Raw genomic sequence first — 20,996 nt, forward strand, 5'->3', positions numbered from 1 at the left:
TCCTGACCAATATTTATCCTTCAATTCACATCACAAAAAAACATTATCTGGTCATTATCACATTGCTGTTTGTGGGAGCTTGCTCTGCAAAAATTGGCTGCCGCGTTTCAAACATTACAACAGTGACTACACTCCAAAAAGTACTTCATTGGCTTTAAAGTGCATTGAGACGTCGGGTGGTCCTGAAAGGCGCTATATAAATGCAAGTCTTTCTTTCAGACTGATTACTGATTGTTGGGGATGAGGAATACAAATGAACTAGGGGCACATTCTTCAGCCTCAAGCTAAATGTGAAGCCCAGGAAGATTGGAGTGTACTTGGGCTATCAGGGTGGACTGGTGCTTATGATATGCCTCATCTCCGCCAATTCATTGATGCGTTTTCTGAGAAACTCTACCGTAACTACACTCTTGTAGTGAACAACAAATCTCAGAACCACTGAAAATCTGCAGGATTAAGGTTCAATTGACTGCTTTCATTTCTTGCATCTGCCTTTCAGATCCTCATTCCTGTCTCATCCCAGGAACAATTCATGTTGTTATGCACTTTGTAATTAGAGTTTAACTAATATGTCTTCAAGCGGTTGAACTCAATAGTTTGCACGATTGTATTGATACTGGCCTGAGCTTATTATTCTGATCCACGATAACCTCAACGTTGCGCTGAAGTGTCAGCCTGGGCTCATTGCTAGAACTCTGGCTCACACTTGTGCACATAATGTAGCCTGGCACTTGAGGGATGCACTTTGTGAGATGCTGTCTTCCTGATGAGAGGTGAACCAAAGTCCTGTTCACTCTCTCACAAGGAGGTGACAGGTCTCACTGCACTAGTTAAAGAAGAGCAGGGCATTTCTCCCCAGCTGTTCTGGTGACATTGATCAGTTAACACACAGCCCTCAAACAGATCATCGAATCATTTATCTCATTGCTGTTTATGGGACCTTGCTGTGAGGAAATTGGCAGCCACGTTTCCCCACGGTACTACAGTGAACACATTTCATAATCATTTTAATTGGCAGTAATCAGTCATTCTGTGGGACCGTGACAGTTGCTAAATAAATTGAATTTATTGTGAATTGTTTCTATGGATGTAAATTTGAACGTGAATTCATATATATAATCTCAGCTGTGTGCCATGTCTCAAAATTTCACAAATAAATTACCTTTGATTTAGAGTAAATTCTGTATCAGGTTTATTGTTTCTAAGTTAAGATGTGCATAATTTCTGGATTAGGAAAGAAAGGGAGGCTTGTGGCAGATACAAAGGACTAAAAACAGTGGAAGCCCGAGAGAAGTATAGAAAGTGCAGGGGGGTCCTTAAAAATAAATTAGCAGAGTGAAGAGGGGGCATGAAAAAACACTGGCGGGCAAAATAATGGAATATCCCAAGGTGTTTTATAAGCATATTAAGGGCAAGAGTATAATAAGGGAAAGAGTAGGATCCATTAGGGACCAAAGTGGCAATCTGTGTGTAGAGTCGGAAGATGTAGGTGAGGTTTTAAATGATATATTTTGCATCTGTGTTCACTATGGAGAAGGACGATGTAGGCATATAAATTAGGCAGGGGCATTGTGATATACTTGAACAAATTAGTAAAGAAACATAGAAACATAGAAGATAGGAGTAGGAGTAGGCCATTCGGCCCTTCGAGCCTGCTCCGCCATTCAATGAGATCATAGCTGATCATCCAAATTCAGTACCCTGTCCCTGCCTTCTCCCCATATCCCTTGATCCCTTTAGCATTAAGAAACATATCCAACTCGTTCTTGAATATACTTAATGAACTGGCCTCCACCGCCCTCTGTGGCAGAGAATTCCACAGGTTCACCACTCTCTGGGTGAAGAAATTCCTCCTCATTTCAGTCCCAAATGGCTTACCCCTTATCCTTAGACAATGATCCCTGGTTCTGGACTCCCCGGCCATCAGAAACATCCTTCCTGCATCTAGTCTGTCCAGGCCTGACGGAATTTTATAGGTTTCGATGAGATCCCCTCTCAATCTTCTAAACTCCAGTAAGTATAAGCTCAATCGACACAATCTCTCCTCATACGTCATTCCTGCCATCCCAGGTATCAGCTTGGTGAATCTTCGCTGCACTCCCTCCATGGCAAGAACGTCCTTCCTCAGATAAGGAGACCAAAACTGCACACAATACTCAAGGTGCGGTCTCAACAAGGCCCTGTACAACTGCAGCAAGACATCCTTGTTCTTGTACTCGAACCCTCTCGCTACAAAGGCCAACATACCATTTGGCTTCTTAACCGCCTGCTGCACCTGCATGTTTACCTTCAGCGACTGGTGCACAAGGACACCCAGGTCTCTTTGCACTTCCCCTATTCCTCTATTGAGAGGGAGGAGGTGCTAGCGATTTTAGCGGGCATAAAAGTGGATACATCTCCAGCCCCAGACGAGATGTAACCCAGGCTGCTGTGTGAGGCAAGGCAGGAGATTGCAGGGGCTCTGACACAAATTTTCAGAACCTACCTGACCACAGGGGAGGTGCCAGAGGACTCGAGAGCAGCTAACGTAGTACCATTGTTCAAGAAGGGTAGTAGGGATAAACCAGGGAATTACAGGTCAGTGACCCTAACATCAGTGGTAGGGAAATTATTGGAAACAATTTTGAGGGACTGAATTAGTCTCTACTTGGAGAGGCAAGGATTAGTCAGGATTAATCATGGCTTTGTCAGGGGGAGATCATGTCTAACCAATTTGATTGAATTTTTCGAGAGGTTGACTAGGTGTGTGGGTGAGGGTAGTGCAGTTGATGTAGTCTACAGGGACTTCACTAAAGCTTTTGCCAAACTCCCACATGGGAACCTGTTAAAGAAGGTAAGGACCCATGGGATCCAGGACAATTTGGCACATTGGATCCAAAATTGGCTTAGTGGCAGGGGGCAGAGGGTGATTGCCGAAGGTTGTTTTTGTGACTGGAAGTTTCTGCCCAGTGGTGTACCACAGGGGCCGGTGCTTGTTCCTTTGTTGTTTGTTGTGTACACTAATGGTTTATATATGAACGTAGGAGGTATGATCAGTAAGTTCACAGATGACAAAAAATTGATGGAGTGATAAATAGCGGGGAGGGAAGCCTCAGGCTACAGGGTGATATAGACCAGTTGGTTAGATGGGCAGAACTGTGGCAATGGAATAAAACCTTGAAAAGTGTGAGGTGATGCATTTTACGAGGACTAACAAGGCAAGGGAATACACAATGAATGGTAGGACCCTAGGAAGGAGAGAGGATCAGATGGACCTTGGTGTGCAAGTACTGTACATAGATCACTGAAGGCAGCAGGACAAGTAGATAAGGTGGTTAAAAAGGCATATGGGATACTTGCCTTCATTAGCCGAGGCATAGAATATAAGAGCAGGGAGATTATGATGGAGCTGTACAAAACGCTAGTTAGGCCACAGCTGGAATACTGGGTGCAGTTCTGGTCGCCACACTATAGGAAGGATGTGATTGCATTGGAGAGGGTGCAGAGGAGATTCACCAGGATGTTACCTGGGCTGGAGCGCTTCAGCTATGAAGAGAGACTGGACAGGCTGGGGTTGTTTTCCTTAGAGCAGAGAAGGCTGAGGGGAGACCTGATTGAGGTGAACAAAATTATGAGGGGCATAGATAGGGTAGATAGAAAGGAACTTTTCCCCTTAGTAGAGGGGTCAATAACCAGGGGGCATAGTTTCAAGGTAAGGGGCAGGAGGTTTAGAGGGGATTCGAGGAAAATCTTTTTCCCCCAGAGGGTGGTTGGAATCTGGAACTCACTGCCTGAAAGGGTGGTAGAGGCAGGAACCCTCACAACATTCAAGAAGCATTTAGATGAGCACTTGAAATGCCATAGCATACAAGGCTACGGACGAAGTGCTGTAAAGTGGGATTAGAATAGACAGGGCTTGATGGCCAGCGCGGACACGATGGGCCGAAGCGCCTCTTTCTGTGCTGTATAACTCTATGACTATATGGCCTAGAAATTCACTATGGCCCCGCCAGCTGGCTAGCGCCCAAAAGTTAGCGCTGGGCGCGGAGCCAGTTGCGGCCATCAGAAATTCAGTTTTTGCGCCCCAAGTTGGAACCGGGCACTATTCCAGGGTGTGCCCGCCCCCGCTTGGGGCGCTGAAGCTGAATTTCAGCGCTGTAGGTGCCGCTGCGCCACCCGCTGCGGAGCGGCAGGCTGCGGTACCTCAGGCCTCCTCCTTCTCTTAAGGGGGAGGTGCCTGCAACGGGGAGATCGGCGCTGGATTGTGCCGGCAAATGAGCCCGGCACCACGGAGAAGTGCCAGCCTCGCAGAAAGCAGCCGGCAATGCCGAGGGGGGGGGAGGAGGAGGCCGGGGAAGGAGGTGCGGGCAGGCGGCCGCCGATAAAACGGCCGGCCGCACCTCCACCTTAAAGCGCCCCAGTAACGATGCAGGACGGCCCCGTTTTCCAATCGCTGTTTGCGGCCGCTGCAGAAGAGGCGGCCGCAACTCAATATGGGGGTCGGGCCGGTAGCGGGGCGGAACCGGGGCACTGCGCACACCGATGACGTCATCAGTGTCGGCGCAGCGCTACCGGCTACCGCCGCCATTACCACTGCGCTGAATATCAGCGCAAACTCCTCTATTGGTGAAGAAGCCCTCTTTGGGCGATAACTGGCCGCAAAGCTGTCGGCGCCTTAATGAATTTCTAGGCCGATGACTCTATAACAGAAACAGCTTCCGGGTTCTAAGCGTTCATCACAAAGACCGAATTTTAATGTTAATATTTATGTGGATGTTGCTTACTGAATAACAGGAAGAAGCGATAAACTCTGTTACCTCTAGATGTGATTATTCCAACACACTGCTGGCCAGCCTGCCACGTTCTACCCTCTGTAAACTTGAGGTCATTCGGCCTGTCTCCTGATTCGCACCAAGTCCCGTTCACCTCTGTGCTCGCTGACCTACATTGGCTCCCGCTTAAGCAACACCTCGAATTAAAAATTCTCATCCTTGTTTTCGAATCCCTCAATTGCCTCGCCTGTATGTACCTTTGTAATCTGCTTCAGCCCCACAACCCCCCGAGATATCTGCGCTACTCTAATTCTGGCCTCTTGAGCATCCCTGATTTTAATCGCTCCACCATTGGTGGCCGTGCCGTCAGCTGCCTGGGCCCTAAGCTCTGGAATTCCCAGCCTAACCCTCTCTGCCTCTCTACCACACTTACCCCCTTGAAGACACTCTTTATAACCTATCTATTTGACCAAGATTTTTGATCACCTGTCCTAATATCACCTCATGTGGCTCGGTGTCAATTTTTGTTTGATAACGCTCCTGTGAAGCACCTTAGGACGGTTTAAGAAGTGCAAGCCTCTTTATAATGCCTTGCTGTTTTTCTTGTAGAACTAAATGATGAACTCATGGTTGCTGAAGTTGAACACATGTCCTTTGACGTCAGAGAACTATTAGGCACTTGGTCTGAGTGTTAAACAAGGCTTTAATCAACTGTTTTTCGACATGGAGATCTAGTTGGGTCCTTCACTTGCTCCTGTTAAAAATGTCCTGCACAAGCTGGGCGCATGCCCGAGTATTTATACTCTCCCTGGACAGCGCAACCAGCAGGCCGCCCAGTATTATTACATCAGTCATTTTCACATGAATGACAAGGTTAATGTCATCCTTTATGAGAAAGAGCGAATGAGCTCATGAACAGAGTCTAGCTCGCAGTGCTAACAGTTACAGTGATGGACAAACACAAGATGTCTCTTGTCGCGTGTTCGTTCTGGAACCCCGTTGTTTTGCGAGACCACGTGGATATTTTCCTGTATACCTTCAACTTACTGCCACACAGAGTATTTGAAGCGAACAGCATAGTTGCATTTAAGGGGAGGCTGAAGATGTACATGAGAGAGGAAGGATTTGAAGGATATGCTGATAGAGTTAGATGAAGTTGGGTGGAAGGAGCTTCGTGTGGATCATAAGCACTACCGGAGAACAATTGGAGTGAATGGTCTAAAACTGTGCTATTAAATCTATGTAAGTTTAAGTAATTTTTCGCTGAGGTTATTTCTTATATTTTAATTCATTTCAAAGTATGTTCCCTTATCCAGACACATGGGTAACCATTTGCTAAAGTCCACAAGACTGCCCAATGTCCATTAAGGAGGGAAGCTTGCTGTCCATTCCCGGAATGGCCTACATGTAACTCCATCGTTGTAGTTGATTCAGACCTTCAATCTGAAGCTGTACAGCAAACAATGCCGTTGTACCAATTCGCTGGAAAGGAAAACAAATAACTGTACATGACGCATCCCTCCTCTGCGACACACATCAAAGCAAGACACTACAAAGGGCATACCAAGCTCAGTCTGACCCTGCAAAAGCCTACTCACTACCTGATGCCAAATGTGCGAGAGCTGTCTCAAACCACAGTCAAGTATCAGTCTGATATAGTGATACTTACAGAATCACACATTCAGCCAACATCCCAGATTCCTTCCTCAACATTCTTGGTTATGTCCTTTCCCCCGACAGGACAGACGCACCAGAGATGGGGGCACAGTAAAATACAGTTGTGTGGAGATCCCCTACGTATCATCAACATTGACTACAACCCCATGAAGTTTCATGACTTCAGGTCAAACATACGAAAGGAAACAACCTGTTGATTACCACCTACTGCCTTCCATCAGCTGATGGATCAATATTCCTCCAAGTTGAACACCAGCTCTGAGTTGAGCAAGGACAAAGAATGTCCCCTGGTGGTGGGACTTGATTGTCCATTAGCATGTGTGGCTCATACATCCGTCACCGACCAAGCTGGCAGAGTCGTGAAGTACATAGCTGTCAGTGAGATAAGCAATAGGAGGAAATAAGTAACTTGACCCAGTCCTCTACAATATCCCTGACACAGTTGCATCAGTCCATGATTGTTTTGTCACAGGTAACAACCTCACATTTCTCGTGAAGTTTAATTCCCGTTTTCACACTGAGGACACCATCCAGCATGTCGTGAGGCACTATCACCTTATTGAATGGGACAGGTTAAGAACAGTGCCAGCAGCTCAGAATGGGGAAACCATGAGGTGTTCCAGCACAATCTGCTGCCTCATGTCCCACCATAGCCCTCACTCCTCCAACGCCCTCCAGCCAGATCAACAAACCTGGTTTAATAACGAGTGTAGAAGATGGTGGGAGGGGCAGCGTCACGCGTTACTGAACATGAGGTGACAACCAATTGATGCTACAACACAGGACAATATTGACCTTAAACAGTGGATGCAGCATGCTTCACATAAAGCCCAGCGAGCCCACATCCAACGGATCAGGTTAACACTTTGCAGTCCTCCAGCACCCAGTCGTGAATGGTGAGTTGTTTTTGTACATGATGAATCTATTTATGAAGCCCCGCGGACACCCGCTCACATATGATAGGTGAATTAGCGATGGAATTTGGGTGTTTTGCTGATCAATTGGGCTGTAATAAATTGCTTTCCTATAAACGGTGTAATGTCTCATTACTGATAGGCTCTTTTGATCTATCGATGGGGATTCCGTGTTTATTTTTGGGACTAGACTTGATTGGGGTGGGTGGGAAGAATTCCTTCCCCCAAAGACAGTAGTTAACCAGTTGGATTTTTTCAACAATCCATCAGCTTTGATGATTACATTTGCAGTTGCTGACGAAACAATAGCAGTGACGCGAACATGACATCCAGGTTGATAAGTCAGTACCATCAGCAGTGATCTGTGATGCTGCATTTAATTATATGTTCACGTTTATCACGAGTTCATTGTACTCTTCTCCACATTCAGGTTCTTATATTCTACCGAATAGGTGACATTTCTATCAATGCATCAGATCACATTTAATAATTTTAAATTGAATTTGACACTTATCTTCCAAGTCTACAACTTTTCTATACTATATTATGTTAATACAATACCAGCGTCATCTTATTGTATTGCATTTTTATTTAAATCTGACTTTGCAAAAACGAAAAGAAAATTTCAAGACAACAATGAGTTTACTCGCTACATTACTCATGTTACAGATTTGAAAAACTGTTTGCTTCACTTATTGAAAACTATATGCAGCCAGTGAGGTATTTAAGAGGAAGATATGTTGAACACCCGTAGATATTTAACACACCATTTCACACATCACTCATCTCCGATAATGAGCCACTGCATTATTCCAAAAAACTGCAGCAAGCAATTCAGTTAATCCGAAGTACATTGTGTCCTTCTCAGAGCAATAATGCATTTTGCTAAATCTCTCCCTGTCTCTCTCTCTCTCTCATATCTTAATTAATCCTTGAATGACTGCATTGTTGAAAATGTATTATCATTGATATCCAGAATTGATTAACAGGCACGTTCTCTGAGCAACAGATTAATTTTGTTGTCTGTAATTGATTAGAGGGGATATGACTGATTCTATAATTTAAAACGGTATATAGCTTATTGTCCCAGGAAATAGACTACTGATGGCCGAATCCTTAAAACATTCTCGGTCCCGAGGACACTTCTACAAATGTATATCCTTCCTACATCTAATAAATAGGCATTTTCAAGCGTAAATGTTGTTTATTGTTCCAGCTTCATGCAAATCGACAATAAAACATTGCCTTCAAGCTTTTTTAATCAAATGTTTCCCATCGTAAATGTCACATATGATAAGAGATGCCCACAGCATTAGAACAAAAGGAATAGGAGCAGGAGTAGGACATTTGGCCCTTCGAGCCTGCTCTGTCATTCAATAAAAGCATGGCTGATCGTCTACCTTACCTCCACTTTCCTGCACTATCCCCATATCACTTGATTACCTTAATATTCAAAAATCTATCGATCTCTGTCTTGAATATACTCAAAGACTGAACCTCCACAGACGTCTGCGTTAGCAAATTCCAAAGATTCACCACTTCCTGAGTGAAGAAATGTCTCCTCATCTCACTCGAAAATGGCCGACCCCTTATTCTGAGACTTTGACCCCTGGTTGTAGACTCGCCAGCCAGGGGAAACCTCCTCCCTGCATCAACCATGTCAAGTCCTGTAAGAAATTTGTATGCTTCAATTAGATCACGTTTCATTTTTCCTAAACTCTAGAGAATATAGGACGAATCTACTCAATCTCTCATCATAGGACAATCCCCCCATCCCTGGAAACAGCCTGGTGAAACTCCGTTGCACCCCCTCTAAGGGAAGTATATCCTTCCTCCTGGAAGGAGACCAACACTGTACACAATGCTTCAGGTGTGGTCTCACCGGGGCCCTATATAATTGCAGTAAGACGTCTTTACTCTTATACTCAAATCCTCTTGTAATAAAGGCCCTCATAGAATTTGCTTTCCTGATTGCTTGCTGTACCTGCATGTTGACTTGCAGTGATTATTGTACAAGGACACCCACATTTCCCAATCTCCCACCATTTAAAAAACACTCTGCTTTTCTATTTTTCCTACCATAAGGAATAGCTTCACAAATTTCCACGTTATATTCCATTTGCCATATTCCTGCCCACTCATTCGCCTGTGTATATCCCCTTGGCGCCTCCATACATCATCCTCACAACATACATTCCATGTTATGATTGAAGCAATTAGTATAAAACATGTTGCTACATGTAACAGCTTGCATGTGATAAGCATGCAATCTTATATACCTACTAAAAAAAACATGCAGAGCTAAAAAATAATGAGGCAATATAGTTGTAGATTTTTGTGTTTACCACTAGGGCATTAAGCATGTTCTGGGCAAAGCAGAAAATCGCCTGTAATAGAAACCACCTCATTTTCTATTTTGATATTAATGGAAAGGAACTCTGGCCAGTTCTGTCGGAGTTGTGCATAATATTCTGCCGGAATTTCGAGCCTGCCGTTCGCCCCAGTAATGCTTAATCTCCAAGCGTTAATTACGAAAATCGCGACCCTACTCCCACCATCCGTCCCGAGAAAGCAATTGTCTCCGCAGGTCTTGGTGAGTAACATATATCAAAGCTGCTGAGAACTTTTATTTCTTTTTCACTTCGGCATACACAATGCTGTCCGCAGCAGTGGCCAAGGCAGCTTCTTTCTGATTCAGACCTTCCATATTCAAAGTAGCATAGGTGAGTTCCTGGTGGTCGCTCTCTGGTACATCAGCAGACGCTCCCTGCAATGAATAACATGAAGAAATGGCAGAAGTAGATAATATACGGATAATGTGTTTCTTTCCTCCTCTCCAACTCTCGTCGCCTCTCTATATCAATCTTTTTCTCTCTGTCTCACTTCCTCTGCCTCGCTCTCTCTCTCCCTCTCTCAGCTATCTTACTCTCCGTCTGGCTCTCTGCCTTTGACTGTCTATCTTTCTCTGTGTCGCTGTGTCTCACTGCAGCTTTCTCTCTCTCTTTCTCTCACTCTCTGTTTCTGTGTCTGTCTCTCTCGGAGTCTGTCTGTCTGTCTCTTTTGTTTCTCACACCTCTGACTCTCGTTCGTTCGTCTGTCTGTTCATTCTGTCAGTCTGTTCTGTCTGTCTGTCTGTTCATTTTGTCTGGTCAGTCTGTCTGTCTGTCTGTTCGTTCTGTCTGTCTGTTTGTCTATTTGTCTGTGTGGTAAACCACTGTTGTTAGTATTGTTGTTCACCACTGTTGTTAGTATTGTTGTTCACTGTTAATACTGTTGTTCACTCTTGCATATTGTTGTACTTGCCTGTGCATGCCTCAGCTGACTTCGCCCCTGGCTCCACCCTCATGGCTGGGTATAAAGTTGGCTGCTCGGCAGCCCCCGGCCCTTTTGGATACCAGGCAACCACAAGAGGCATGCTCTGTTCTTTGGTAATAAAAGCCTGTTTGTTACTCTCTCTTTTGTAGTAATTGATAGTGCATCAATTTTATTACCAAAGTTAAATGTTGGCTGCGAATGCTGATCAACCGATGGCGCAAAACACTGAGCAGCAGGCGCTGCTGCGAGCCCTCAGACCAACATGCCTGGCAGGGGGATGGGATACAGAGGGGAGCTGAAATAGGGGGGGATGTGCTGTCAATTATAGAGAAAAAAACAAGTCAGCTTGGTAGACAGGGCAAATATATAAGGGCAAGGCTGGATGGCATCTATTTTAATGCAAGGAGTCTTGCGAATAAGGTGGATGAACTGAAGGTGTTGATAAACACATGGGAGTATGATATTGTTGCTATCACGGAGACATGGTTGAGGGAAGGGCAAGACTGGCAGCTCAATATTCCGGGGTACAGAATCTTCAGGCGAGACAGAGGGGGAGGTATAAGAGGAGGGGGTGTTGCAATATTAATTAAGGAGTCAATTACTGCAGTAAGGAGGGATGATATATTAGCAGGGTCCTCTAATGAGGCCATATGTGTGGAGCTTAAAAACAAAAAGGGGGCAAGCACTTTGCTGGGAGTGTACTATAGGCCTCCAAACAGTCAGGGGGAGATAGAGGAACAGATATGTAGGCAAATCTCAGAGAAATGTGCAAATAATAGGGTAATAATAATGGGGGATTTCAACTTCCCCAATATTAACTGGGATAGTCAGAGTGTGAAAGGCTCAGAGGGTGTAGAATTCTTAAAGTGCATCCAGGAGAGCTTTTTGAGCCAGCATGTAGAAAGTCCTACAAGAGAGGGGGCGGTACTGGACCTAATTCTCGGGAATGTGGCCGGCCAAGTGGAAAAAGTGCTAGTAGGTGAGCACTTTGGTGATAGTGACCATAATATGGTAAGATTTAAGGTGGCCATGGAAAAGGACAGGGATGGGCCGGAAATAAAGGTTCTAAATTGGGGGAAGGCCGATTTTAATAGGATAAGGCAGGATCTGGCCAAAATGGACTGGGATCAGCTACTTGTAGGAAAATCCACATCGGAGCAATGGGAGGCTTTCAGAAGGGAGATTGAGAACATACAATGGCAACATGTTCCCGTAAAGGTCAAGGGTGGTTCCAAAAACCACAGGGAACCTTGGATGTCAGGGGATATACGGGAATGGATTTGGAAAAAAAGGAGGGCTTTTGGTAGATACAAAAGGCTAAAGACGGAGGAAGCCCTAGAGGAGTACAAAAAGTGCAGGGGGATACTTAAAAAAGAAATTAGGAGATCAAGGAGGGGCCATGAAATAACACTGGCAAGCAAAATAAAGGAAAATCCGAAGATGTTTTATAAGTATATTAAGGGTAAGAGGATAACTAGGGAAAAAATAGGGCCCATTAGGGACAAAAGTGGCAATCTGTGTGTGGAGCCGGAAGATGTAGGAGGGGTTCTGAATGAATTTTTTGCGTCTGTTTTCACTATGGAGAAGGACGATGTAGACATAGAAATAGGGCGGGGGGACTGTGATATGCTCGAACATATTAACATCGAGCGGGGGGAGGTATTGGCGGTTTTAGCTGGCCTAAAAATGGATAAATCCCCAGGCCCGGATGAAATGTATCCCAGGCTGCTGTGTGAGGCAAAGGAGGAGATTGCGGGGGCTCTAACACATATATTCAGGACCTCTCTGGCCACAGGGGATGTGCCAGAGGACTGGAGAACCGCTAATGTAGTACCATTATTCAAGAAGGGTAGTAGGGAAAAACCGGGGAACTACAGGCCAGTGAGCCTAACATCAGTGGTAGGAAAATTATTGGAAAAAATCCTGAGGGACAAAATGTGTCTCCACTTGGAGAGGCAAGGATTAATCAGGGATAGTCAACATGGCTTTGTCAAGGGAAGATCATGTCTGACTAATTTGATTGAATTTTTTGAGGGGGTGACTAGGTGTGTGGATGAGGGTAACGCAGTGGATGTGGTATACATGGATTTCAGTAAGGCCTTCGATAAAGTCCCGCACAGGAGACTGGTCAAGAAGGTAAGAGCCCATGGAATCCAGGGTGCCTTGGCACATTGGATACAAAACTGGCTTAGTGGCAGAAGGCAGAGGGTGATGGTCGAAGGTTGTTTTTGTGACTGGAAGCCTGTGGCCAGTGGGGTACCACAGGGATCGGTGCTGGGTCCCTTGCTGTTTGTGGTCTACATTAATGACTTGGATATGAATGTAAAGGGTATGATCAGTAAGTTCGCGGATGATACAAAAATTGGTAGGGTGGTAAATAGCGAGGAGGGTAGCCTCAGTCTGCAGGACGATATAGATGGGTTGGTCAGATGGGCGGAACAGTGGCAAATGGAATTTAACCCGGAAAAGTGCGAGGTGATGCACTTTGGGGGGACTAAAAAGGCAAAGGAATACACAATGAATGGAAAGACCCTAGGCAAGACGGAGGGTCAGAGGGATCTGGGTGTGCAAGTACACAGATCCCTGAAGGCGGCGGAACAGGTGGATAAGGTGGTAAAAAAGGCATATGGGATACTTGCCTTCATTAGCCGAGGCATTGAATATAAGAGCAAGGAGGTTATGATGGAGCTGTATAAAACACTGGTTAGGCCACAGCTGGAATATTGTGTGCAGTTCTGGTCGCCACACTACAGGAAGGATGTGATCGCGTTAGAGAGGGTGCAGAGGAGGTTCACCAGGATGTTACCAGGGCTGGAGCGCTTCAGCTATGAAGAGAGACTGGGCAGGTTGGGTTTGTTTTCCTTGGAGCTGAGGAGGCTGAGGGGGGACATGATTGAGGTGTACAAAATTATGAGGGGCATAAATAGGATGGATGCTGAGGAGCTTTTTCCCTTAGTAGAGGGGTCGATAACTAGGGGGCATAGATTCAATGTAAAGGGCGGGAGGTTTAGAGGGGATTTGAGAAAGAACTTTTTCACCCAGAGGGTGGTTGGAGTCTGGAACTCACTGCCTGAAAGGGTTGTGGAGGCAGAAACCCTCACAACATTTAAGAAGCATTTGGATGTGCACTTGAAATGCCATAGCATACAAGGCTACGGGCCAAATGCTGGAATATGGGATTAGATTAGACAGGGCTTGATGGCCGGCGCGGACACGATGGGCCGAAGGGCCTCTATCCGTGCTGTATTACTCTTTGACTCTATGACTCTATGACCTAGACCCCCAAGAAGCGGGTTCGTCGACTAAATTCGCACAATGGCTGCATTGCTTTGAGGCGTATCTGGAAGCCTCGACCGTGACTCTCGATGAAAATAAACTGAAAATCCTGGCCTCGAAGGTGAGCCATCAAGTCTATACTTTAATCCAAGATGCGACGACCTACGCGGCGGCTTTCGACCTACTGAAAGGGCAGTATGCACGCCCGGTTAACACGGTCTATGCCAGGCACCTTTTAAGATCTCGCAGACAGCAGCCCGGGGAATCGGTGGAGGCCTTCCTACGGGCACTGCAGGTACTCGGACGCGGCTGCGACTGCAAGGAAGTATCGGCCGCGGCACATGTGGAGGGACTGATACGAGGCGCTTTCGTTGCAGGTCTAAGGTCCGACCACTCCCGGCAGAGGCTGCTGGAGAAGGGTGAAATAGACCTAACAAAGGCAGTGTCCCTCGCGCTCTCGCTCGATGCAGCCCACAGAAATATGGACGCTTTCTCTCCTAATCACCCCGCGCCGTGGACGCCGCAATCTTGGGCTATGGGACCGCCACCTCCGACTGCTGCAGTGATGTCCAAGGCACAAAAATGCTATTTTTGTGGCCAAGCTAAACACCCTAGAGCACGCTGCCCCGCGAAGAATACTACCTGCTCCGGCTGTGGGATGAAAGGTCACTACGTTAGCGCCTGCAAAGGGAAGACCGCTAACGCCAGCAGCGCCGCGTGTGAACCATGGGTGCAGCCATCTTGCCCGCCATTTTGGGCTCCCCCAGCCGCGTGGGGATCGGGACCGTGGGCGCCGCCATTTTGTCCGCCATCTTGGACGCCTCCGACTTCGGTTACGGGGGACCCGGACTCCACCACCGCCTCATCGGACGACCGCATCGACGCACTTGAACTTACACTGGCTTCCGTGACGCTGGATCAATCTCTCCCGCATCAACTGTTCAGGTCCATGATGGACATTATGGTAAACGGCCGCGCCACTACCTGCCTTTTTGACAGCGGGAGCACGGAGAGTTTTATACACCCCGACACGGTGCACAGTTACTCTCTCCCGGTCCTGCCGACGCGTCACCGCATCTCTATGGCTTCCAAAGCCCAGTCAGCAGAAGTCGGTGGCTACTGTATGGTGACACTTTCAGTGCGGGGTACTGAATACAAAATTTTTAAACTTCTGGTCCTACCCGATCTCTACGCTGCCGTCCTACTGGGGTTGGATTTTCAGTGCCACCTTAAGAGTGTCACTTTAGCGTACGGTGGACCCCTCCCCCCTCTCACGGTCTGCAGCCAGCAGTTTTTAAATCGCCCGCCGCGCGCCATTTGCAGCCTCTCCACCCTTAAAGTCTCCTCCCCCTCCTTGTTCGCTAACCTCACCTGCGACTGTAAGCCCATCGCTACCAAAAGTAGACGTTACAGTGCCGGGGATAGGGGTTTCATTAAATCCGAGGTAGCGAGACCCCTGAAGGAAGGGATTTTCGAGAGCAGCAATAGCCCATGGCGAGCACAAGTGGTGGTGGTGATGACTGGCGGAAAACAGCACCTAGTTATTGACTACAGCCAGACGCTCAATCGCTACACCCAGGTGGATGCATACCCACTCCCCCGCATATCTGACATGGTCAATCAGATAGCACAATACCGGGTGTTCTCGACGATTGATCTGAAGTCGGCATACCACCAGCTCCCCATCAGGGCTGAGGACCGCCAGTACAGAGCTTTTGAAGCTGATGGTCAGCTCTATCACTTTCTCAGAGTTCCCTTCGGCGTCACCAACGGAGTTTCTGTCTTCCAACGGGAGATGGACCGGATGGTTGACCAGAACGCGCTCCAGGCCACTTTCCCATATCTGGACAACGTCACCATCTGCGGCCACGACCAGTAGGAACACGACGTTAATCTAGGGAAATTCCTCCGGACAGCCCAGCGGCTGAATCTCACATACAACAAAGACAAATGTATGTTTCGTACTAAGCGCCTTGCTATTCTTGGCTGCGTAGTGGAGAATGGAGTCATTGGCCCAGACCCCGATAGAATGCGCCCTCTTATGGAGCTCCCCCTCCCCCACTGCCAGAAAGCACTGAAGAGATGCCTGGGGTTTTTCTCTTACTATGCTCAGTGGGTGCCCAACTATGCGGATAAAGCCCGACCCCTCATCAAGTCCGCCTCCTTCCCCCTGACAGCAAAGGGCCTTCTGGCCTCCCGCTGGCAGGAGGTCCTCCCTGCGCCGCTCCATTCCATTCGGTCGCTGCTCTGTACACCCACCAATGCCACTCCTCACGAGAGAATGTTCTCCTTCCCCAGGAAGTCCACATTGGGGATTTCGCTACCAACATGGCTGACTTCTCCAGGACCCATCCTACTGCGGAAGCACGTGAGGACCCATAAGGCGGACCCGCTGGTCGAGAGGGTGAGCCTCCTCCACGCCAACCTGCAGTATGCTTACATGGTGTGCCCGGACGGGCGGGAGGACACAGTCTCCATTCGAGACCTCGCACCTGCGGGTGCTCCTGAAACACTCTCTTCGCCACCCACCACTACTCCTGCCTACCCCCAGGACACAGTCCCCGCACGAGACCTCGCACCTTCGGGTGCCTCTGAGAGACCACCATCGCTACCTCCCATTACCCACGCTCTGACCCCTGTAGACGGCATGCAGCAGCCCCAGGGTCCGCCACCTGCTACACCACCTCTGAACGAGACATCGGGTTCAACGTTGGATGCTGCACCATCACCGCCGCTGCTGCGACGCTCAGGACGGCTTACAAGGCCTCCTGATAGACTTCAGTACACGAATCTTTAGTGCACTTCACCCCGCCGGACTCAATTCTAAACAAGGGGTGAATGTGGTAAACCACTGTTGTTAGTATTGTTGTTCACCACTGTTGTTAGTATTGTTGTTCACTGTTAATACTGTTGTTCACTCTTGCATATTGCTGTACTTGTCTGTGCATGCCTCAGCTGACTCCGCCCCTGGCTCCACCCTCATGGCTGGGTATAAAGGTGGCTGCTCGGCAGCCCCCGGCCCTTTTGGATACCAGGCAACCACAAGAGGCATGCTCTGTTCTTTGGTAATAAAAGCCTGTTTGTTACTCTCTCTTTTGTAGTAATTGATAGTGCATCAGTCTGTCTGTCTTTTTGTCTGTCTGTCTGTTTTTCTGTGGTTCTGTCTGTCTGTGGTTCTGTCTGTCTATCATTCTGTCTGTCTGTCGTTCTGTCTGTCGGTCGTTCTGTCTGTCTGTCGTTCTGTCTGTCTGTCTTTCTCTGTCTGTCGTTCTCTGTCTGTTGTTCTCTGTCATTCTGTCTGTCTGTCATTCATTCTGCCTGTCGTTCTGCCTGTCATTCTGCCTCTCTGTCTACCTATATATATTTCTATCTATATATCTATCTGTCTGTCTGTCTGTCTATCTATCTATAAATGTATCGATCTCTATCTCTGTGCCCATCAGTTCTTCTCTCTGTCTTGTCCTTCTCCTTCTCTCTAACTCACTCTCTATCTCGTTCTTTCACTCTCTCACTCTCCCTCGCTCACTATTCTGTAAGTTTCCGACTCTCTCTACAGGAGCCAGCTCATCGGTGTTTGCAAAGCAAGAGGCGTAATGATTGGTATTTGAGAAAAATTGAACTTACGTTTTTGTCAGGATCTAAAGGAAGATTCGCAGCCTGATCTGAAAAGAAGGACATTTATTTTGTGAAGTCTCTGCCTGTTTTTCCAGCGAATTTCAATGGGCTAGAATGCCAACTGGCTGCTCGGGCAGAAAACTGCCTTTGCCACATGTAATAGTAAATGCCTAATTACTAAATTCCATTAAAATCAGTTGACTTGCAGTTCACGCCCACGCTGAAAATCTTCCCTGATATTAAAAAATATCCTCAGTAATCACTCATTACCACAAATTTAGCGCAAATTTAAAATCATGTTCAGATATTTGTCTTTACCTAATGGGTAATAACAATCACAAGGCCACATTTCAGAAAGCAAAATATCGCAACAAGTATAACATGGCACTTCATTTCAAAGGAAGGGAAATCTGGCGGGTTACGTTACAAGCAGGGATCAGTGTTGGGGCCTCAGCTATTTACAATCTATATTAATGGGCGAGATGAAGGAACCGAGAGAAAACTGGGAAGGGGAGAAGTACCTGGACTCAATGTTTCAGGAGTTAGTCTCACCTATGAAATTAATTAATTCAGATGTAGCCCGTGGTCAGGGACAGGACGGTGCGACTATGAGTGAGGCAGGTACAGGGATCCAGGAGGTAGTGTTGAAGGAGCCGCAGCACTTGCTCTTGTCAAACAGGTTCGAGGTACTTATTCCCTGTGAGGGCGGGAGCGGGGACTGCAGGGAGGACGAGCAACCTGGCCACAGCACCGTGGAACAGGGGGCCATTCAAGTGGGGGGAGTAAAAAGAAATGTTGTAGTGGTAGGGGATAGTATCATTAGGGGGATAGATAGGGTTCTCTGCAGTCGAGGGCGGGAGTCCCGAAGGCTGTGTTGCCTGCTCGGTGCCAGGGTTAAGGACATCTCTTCTGGGCTGGAAAGAAACTTGGAGTGGGAGGGGGAGGATCCAGTTGTTGTGGTCCATGTTGGTACAAACGACGTAGATAGGGCAAGGAAGAAGGTTCTGTTAAAGGAGTATGAGCAGCTAGGGGTCAAATTAAAAAACAGAACCTCAATGGTAATAATCTCTGGATTATTAACTGAGCCACGAGCGAATTTGGCTAGGATAAATACAATTAGAGAGTTAAATGCGTGGCTCAATGACTGGTGTGGGAAAAATGGGTTTTGCTTCTTGGGACACTGGCACCAGTACTGGGACAGGAGGGAGCTGTTCCGTTGGGACGGACTTCACTTGGCCAGTGCTGGGACTAGAATCCTGGCGAATCATATAACTAGGGCTGTAGAGAGGGCTTTAAACTAATAAGTGGGGGGGAGGGTTCTAGAGCGCAAATAATAAAAAGGACAACGGAGAAGGTTATAGACTTAGGTAGCAGTGGGGGTATTAAAAACCAGAGCGTGTCAGGAAGGGACAGAAGGTATGGAGTAAAAGGTAATGTAGTAAAAGGGGAAAAAGCAGGAACTAAGTGTCACAAAACGTATTTGTAAGTTCTTTATCTGAATGCAAGTAGCATTCATAACAAAATGGACGAGTTAATGGCACAAATAACTACATATGGGTATGATCTTGTGGCCATTACAGAAACATGGCTGCAGGGTGACCATGACTGGGAATTAAACATACCAGGTTATTTAACATTCAGGAAGGACAGGCAAAAAGAAGGGGAGGTGGGGTGGCTATGTTAATAAAGGAAGGAATCACTGTAATACAGGGAAATGATATTGGGCCAAAGGATCAGGATAGAGAAACAGTTTGGGTGGAGATAAGGAATAATAAGGGGAAAAAAACACTATTGGGCCTAGTCTATAGGCCTCCGAACAGTTGCAACTCTGTTGGACGGAGTATTAATCAGGAAATAGTTGAGGTTTGTAAAAAGGGAACAGCTATAATTATGGGGGATTTTAACTATCATATTAACTGGACAAATCAAATTGGGCAGGGCAGCCTTGAGGATGAGTTCATTTGGTGTATTAGGGATGGGTTTCTTGAGCAGTATGTAACTGAACCAACCAGGGGGCAAGCAACCTTAGATTTGGTCCTGTGTAATGAGACAGGATTAATTAAAAATGTCCCAGTAAAGGATCCTCCATATTCAATTAGAGGGTGAGAAGGTTGGATCTCAAACAAGCGTGCTGAGCTTGAATAAAGGAGACTATACAGGTATGCCAGCGGAATTGATTAGAGTGGACTGGGAAAATAGATTAAAGGGTAAGACGGTACATGATCAGTGGTGTACATTTAAGGAGTTATTTTAAAACTTCCAAAAAAAAAATATTCCACTGAGGAAAAAAGGGTGTAAAAGAAAATATAGCCATCCGTGGCTAAGTAAAGTAATTAATGATAGTATCCAACTAAAAACAAGGGCATATAAGGTAGCCAAATCTAGTGGGGGGATAGAGGATTGGGAAGTCTTTAAAAGACAGCAAAAAATAACTAAAAGATTGATTAAGAAAGGGAAGATAGATTATCAAAGTAAATTAGCAAAAAATATAAAAACAGATAGCAAAAAGTTTCTACAGTTATATAAAAAGAAAAAGGGTGGCTAAAGTAAATTTTGGTCCCTTAGCGGATGAGACCGGGAAATTAATGGTGGGAAACATGGAGAAGGCAAAAACACTGAATGAATATTTTGTATTAGTCTTTACAGTAGAAGACACTAAGAATATCCCAACACTGGACAAACAGGGGGATCTAGCGGGGGAGGAGCGAAATACGATTAAAATCACTAAGGAAGTGGTACTCGGTAAAATAATGGGACTCAAGGCGGATAAATCCCCTGGACCTGGTGGCTTACATCCTAGGGTCTTGAGGGAAGTGGCGGTAGGGATTGTGGATGCATTGGTAATAATTTTCCAAAGCTCTCTGGACTCAGCAAAGGTCCTGGCAGATTGGAAAACTGCTAATGTAACACCATTATTTAAAAAGGGAAGTAGGCAGAAGGCTGCAAACTATAGTCCTCTTAGTAAAATTTTAGAGTCCATTATTAAGGAGACAGTAATGGGATATTTGGATAAACATAATTTAATAGGACAAAGTCAGCATGGTTTTATGAAGGGGAAGTCATGTTTGACAAATTTGCTGGAGTTCTTTGAGGAAGTAACATACAGGGTGGATAAAGGGGAACCAGTGGGCGTAGTGTTTTTAGACTTCCAAAAGGCATTTGGCAAGGTGCCACACAAAAGATTATTGCTCAAGATAAAAAATCACGGATTGGGGGTAATATTCTGGCATGGGTGGAGGATTGGCTATCTAACAGAAAGCAGAGAGTTGGGATAAATGGTTCATTCTCATACTAGCAATCAGTAACTAGTGGTGTTCCGCAGCGGTCAGTGCTGGGTCCCCAACTCTCTACAATCTATATTAACGATTTGGAGGAGGGGACCGAGTGTAACATATCAAAGTTTGCAGATGAGACAAAGATGGGAGGGAAAGTAGTGAGTGAGGAGGAC

At 46.4% G+C, this 20,996-nt stretch overlaps 1 pseudogene; it reads right to left on the bottom strand.

Annotated features, from left to right (window-relative positions):
• Nucleotides 1-9,968: 9,968 nt before the first annotated feature.
• The window catches only part of LOC147085098 (immunoglobulin superfamily member 1-like), a 32,870-nt pseudogene continuing 21,842 nt past the window's right edge, over nt 9,969-20,996 (bottom strand).

The sequence above is a fragment of the Somniosus microcephalus genome, unplaced genomic scaffold, assembly GCF_052327205.1.
Source record: "Somniosus microcephalus isolate GS21.2 unplaced genomic scaffold, FLI_Smic_1.0 unresolved_chr9, whole genome shotgun sequence".
NCBI classification, from domain to species: Eukaryota; Metazoa; Chordata; class Chondrichthyes; order Squaliformes; family Somniosidae; genus Somniosus; species Somniosus microcephalus.